Source organism: Gavialis gangeticus, unplaced genomic scaffold (assembly GCF_001723915.1).
Source record: "Gavialis gangeticus isolate Ggan-Ray unplaced genomic scaffold, GavGan_comp1, whole genome shotgun sequence".
NCBI classification, from domain to species: domain Eukaryota; kingdom Metazoa; phylum Chordata; order Crocodylia; family Gavialidae; genus Gavialis; species Gavialis gangeticus.
The window spans coordinates 54,391,054-54,396,671 of NW_017729031.1; positions in this window are offsets into that span (position 1 = coordinate 54,391,054).

Genomic DNA, 5,618 nt, shown 5'->3' on the forward strand with positions numbered 1-5,618 from the left:
AAAAAAAAAAAAAAAAAAAATCAATAATGTACATGCAATTTATGACCCAAGTTCTTGGTAAGAGACTAAAGGATATTGCCAAAATAGTTTTTGTTTCAGAAGAGTCTGTCCTCTGCATCAGCTTATTCATTTTTAAGGAGCTGAAAAAATATTTGTATGTTTTATACCTTGTATTGCTTGTTTGTAGAAGAAAACAAATGTTTTTATTACAATGTCAATTTTCCTTACTCTTTTTTTTGTATGTTAATAAAACCTATTTTTGGAGCTTATTTTACTGCTTAGTACAGGCTTATTGTCTGGTATTAAATCCTAACCTTTTGGGCTTGGTGGGAGTTCAAATTTCTGTTTCAAATTGCATAGGTACAATGTAATCTTATAGGTAATAAAATTCAATAACTGAAAATATATATTGAAAATACTCCCTACAGGTTTCACTTTGAATATAATGCACTATGCACTATTAATAAGTATTATATATGCTATGGGAAAAATTGGCATTTTCATCTCTCCATTTCAATTGAAGTTAAATGGGCATATTGGGGAAAAAATGGCAAAAAAGCTGCTGCTTTTGTTGAGGTTGTATGGCTTGCTGGCTTTTGGAGCCATCTTTAGGGTCTGTTCTTTAGCACTGATATCCTCCAAGGTAGAGCTCAATTTCTACCACCCCACCCTTGACTCAAGTGAATGTCTGTTGGGTTGGGGGGTTGCTGCAACTCATGGTGCTTCACATGTAGCACTGTGAGTTACAACGGGGAGCTGCACGTCTGTCAGTGCCGTTAAAAACTAAATGGGTTCAAGAGACACAACTTTTCAACAGCCTGCTTTGTCACATGCTATGAATCGGAAAGATGTACAGAGATTACCCAACTCTCTCTCTCTTTCTCATATCTGACCTAGGACACCTCTAATTGAAGGAATTCAGCTTCCCCTTGTCTCTCAGGTTCATAGCTCCTGGATCCTCTGCTATGCCTGGATCTTCAGATGGCAACCGTGGCTAGAAGTGCCTTTCACAAACTCCCATCTGGTGAGAAGGCCACAACCCTTTCTTTCAGATTCAGATCTGGCCGCTATGATCCATGCCTTTGCAACCTCAAGGTTAGACTATTACAATGTGCCCTATGCAGGGCTGCCTTGATGACCATCCAGAAGCTCCAGCTGGTGCAGAATGTAGTGGCCTGCCCTCTGACAGGGGTGGGTCACCTGGAGCACATAACTCCAGTCCTCCAGTGGCTGCACTAGCTCCCCAAAATTTTCTCAAGCAAAATTCAAGGTATTGGTGTTGACCTATAAGGCCCTATATGGTCTAAGACATATGCACCCAAGGTACATATGTACCTTCTTTATGCCTCACCTCAATCCCTAAGCTCAGCAACCTTCAGGATCCTCAGCTCTGGAACTCCTTCCCTCTTGAGGTCCACCAGAACTAGAGCCTGAACATCTTTCAAAAGCACTGTAAGAGTTTCCTGTTTAGACAAGTGTTTACCAAACAGAGTTAGGCTGGGATACTGTTAGGCAATTTCTGTTTTATGCTGCTACTCTAACTGCATTTTAAGTTGTTTTGTTCTCTTGGTCATTCTCCTGTTTTATAGAAGTTATTTTGTTCTCTTATTGTCAGCTGCCCTGACCCTTTATTGGGAAGGACAGCATATACATTGAATAAATTAATACATTTATAATATATACTTAACAAAATCTGTCTTTCCCCTGGATCTGGGAACCTTATTTCCAGAACTTGCTCAAACAAGTGATGACTGGTTGCTTTCTGTGAAGACTGTTTGACATAGAGGTAATGTCAAAAGAAAACATTTTGTCTTGCATGTTGATTTTAATTCTAGGACTCTATGCAGGTATGCTTTCCTCATGTTGAAATTTTGGACCAACATTTTTAGACTCAAGGCACCCCTTGGAAAATGTTTTCACTCATTTATGATTATAGAAACATAACAGAGCAATTCGTCTGCTGCAAAGAACTCAGGAAGTCCACAACAGGTCAGAACGATCTTAGCACTGTGTATTCCTATTTGAAATCTCTGGTTTTATTTTGCAAATCATGTTTGTCTACCTAACAGTGTTATCAACATTTATGTGGGATCCTGAGGCACCATGGCACCCTGGTTGACAATCACTGATCTAGTCTACCACTTCTCAATCTATGGGCCTTTGTACATGCAACAAAACTGGCCTTTAAAGTGGCTTAATTGCCCTTTTGCACTGCTTTACTAGCGTTGCTATTTACACTCTCGGCAGCATGTTCTGCTTTAACGGCATTGCTGTTTACACACTCAGCAGCATATTCCACTTTAAATGACTTTGTTATGTAGCAAGGTAAAAACCCATCCAAGGCGTTTTAGTTTGCTATGTAACAAAGTGCAAGGGTGCTGACATGCCTTGGCAGGCTTCCAGCATCCCATGCGCCATCCCTACCACCTTTTCCCACCACCAGCACACCCAGCCACCCTCCTGCTGCCTTGCTGCTCCGCCCCAGGGGCAAGCCAATAATAATGCGTTCCAGGAATTCCAACATTATGTTTAATACAAAGTCTCTCCCAATATAATAAAACCATTCTTAATTTTATGTTTGAAGACTTTTTCTTGCCATTATGTGTTGTCAAACTTCACTGTGACTGAACTTAATGGTGAATTAGCAACATGTCATCATGTAGTAACATGTAAGATGGGGCAGAACAATAAACTGCAATAGTATAATAACTTTCCCAGGTTTGAAAAACTGTATTATTGAAAAACTGTTGAGCATGATCCAGCCCAGAAGTGCATGCTGAGTGGGATTTCCCTTGCAGTTCGTGCTCAGATCTGCTATAAACCATTGTGGTACTGGTGACTGCAGCTAAGAGAAGGGAAACTATCTCCTGCATTCACCATGCTGAACCCAGGAAGCATTTAGGAGAAGGCACCCTGACTCAAATGTAGAGGGGACAAGAATCGTCTCTGTGGGATGGTAGGAAAGGGAGTGGATTGGGACAACAAGTTTATAGAGAGAAAGGCACTGGAAGATGACAAGAGAGTGAGTAAATGGTACGGTGCATTTATACGTCTGCATTTACTACTCAGTAACCAAAATTACTGCACAGCATAGGCGTGCATGTCTACACGTGCATGCCTGTACTGCACAGTAAATATGGCAAATTATGCTGACTTGAGCATAAATTTGATACCTGCATCATGCAGGTATCAAATTTACGCCTGATTAGTTACTGCATAGTAACGCAAGTATAGATGCCTAACTGTAGTCCCAAGTCAATCAACACACAGCATTCATACGCTTTAATACCTGCACGTGTAGATGCCAGTCCATTCCCACTTACTGCACTGTAACTTACTGCGCAGTAAATTTAAACCAGCATAAATGCACATGTAGACACACTCACAGAGAGCTAAGGGATGGAAACTGGAATAGGGAAATAGGGAGAGTATAGGATACTGAGTTTGGAAGACGAATTATACTATACTATTTGGGCAAAAAAAATAGGATAAAGAGCTTGTGTGAAGGAGGAGACAGGACTTTGACAAGGAGTCTGAACAGTATGAGGCTTGGGGAACATGACACAAGTCTCTCTGAGCATCAGAGAACACTCCCTGCCAGAGCCTGAAATGGAACCCAAGGTTCCTAAGCTCCTCCTTTGTTCTGCTATCAGAAATCTACTGAAAACTTGTTTCATCCCTCTCTCCTGCTGGTCCATGCAGAGAATGAGAACCTAATTTTGATATAATTACTGTATTGGCTCAACAGCCAATGCTCTATGCAGTAGATTTAAAAGTCCCAGTCCTGTGGATAAACATGTCAACATGATGGAACATAATAAAATGAATGCCTGCTTACTTTTCTAAAAATATTAGAAAACTATGCACAAAACACTATGTTAAAAGATCATTCAGGTTAAACAGCCAAGCACTGAGAAGTTAGAACATGCCATAATTAAGGTTGCTTGGGGAAGCTTATTCACCTCTCTTGTTCATCATTTTAATAAGATCATCATCAAAATAAGACACTCCAGTCCACATGCGTCTCTCCCTGAGAGGATGACAGAACATTCCATTCCAAATTTTGGTCACATCACGTAACGCACCAGAAAGAATTCAGAGATTACCATGATAAGTATAATGTAAGAACTATGTAGAATAGAATAGGATTAAATCAAGGCAAAAAGAGTAGAGAGCAGCTCTGCATTTTTAACTTTATTTATTAACAAATCCAACTTTGACTAATACATTTAACATTTAAAGCGAACATCCAGTTCCCTAAACTATACATTAAGACAGATATCTATCTTCTATCAACAGTGCTCCCTTAACGCAAGTCAATGTCCACAGAGGAGTCTTGTGTTATTTTATTCTCTTCCTTTCACTTTCTGACAGTTCCTTTATGCTTCAGTTCATGTTAAGTTTTTGCATTTCTTCATTTCTGTATGTAACTTGCTTAATCATTCACCGCCTCTTTTTCCTCAGAACTCTGCATAATATATATCTCACTGTCTTCTATTCATCTCTGCTTTTAGACTTTAAATTTATTCCAAAATTATTCTTAACTGTTAGTTCATAGAACCTGCACTTCCCTTCAATATTGAAAGAAGTTTGAGAAACTTTCTAAGTTTGGAAACTGGAAAGACGTTTTTTCCAGCAAATTCCAAGAGTTTCCATCAAATTTCTAAATAGACATCTTTTTTCCTTCTCTACTGTAGAATAATGACGTGGTAGAACAATTTTTCAATTACTAAAGCTTAACTCTGCATTTCCTACCTCCTACCATTTGCTTTCTGTCTGGTCAACCATTGGAACAGAGTTGGTATAACAAGGAATACATGTACATCTTTTAATATATAATAAACTTCTAATGTTAGTGCCTAAGATTTCTTTGATGAAGTACAGAGCCTTACATTAAAAATATAATAGACTGGAAGACAGACTAGATAAATACTTTTACCGGACAAGTTGATTACTCAAATAATGTAACTCAGAAGTTTATTTCTGCCTAGTCAAATGTTTGCTTAATACTGCTGTTATATCAATGAAAATGTGATGCAACTGTAGACTGACTTAAATCATTTATGCATTATGTTTCTGCATTGGGGTGTATTGAGATCTACTCTATTTTTTTCGTCCTGGTGGGAAGTAATAAAAAGTATCACATTTACTGTATGGCAGAAAAACATATTCCATGTCAAGCAAATAGATCAGAGGTAGGAGCAGGAAAAACAGCTAACAGAGGGGAAAACACAGGGCAAGGAGGTCTAATTACTGTTTTAAACATTTTATCATAAAACAAGCCCTGACATAAATAGCAGGAACCACTGGCACAGATTTTAATAAGTTCACTTACTGCAGCGTGAGTTTGAGCTTGATAAAATTCTACATCAATGCTAATTATATTTTGCTATATACACCTAATGTGTAACTTTTGCTACAGTTTATATCACTGATAGACTTGACTCTTTTCTCCATGATATAAGGCCAAACCCTTGTTCCATTAAAGTCCATGGGAATTATATTACTGACCTCAGTGGTGCCACTTACTTAACATGGGTCTGATACCATCTTCCTTATGTGTATTCAACAGAATCTTAACAATAAAGCAGGCCCATTGAAATCAAGATGCTAAAAGA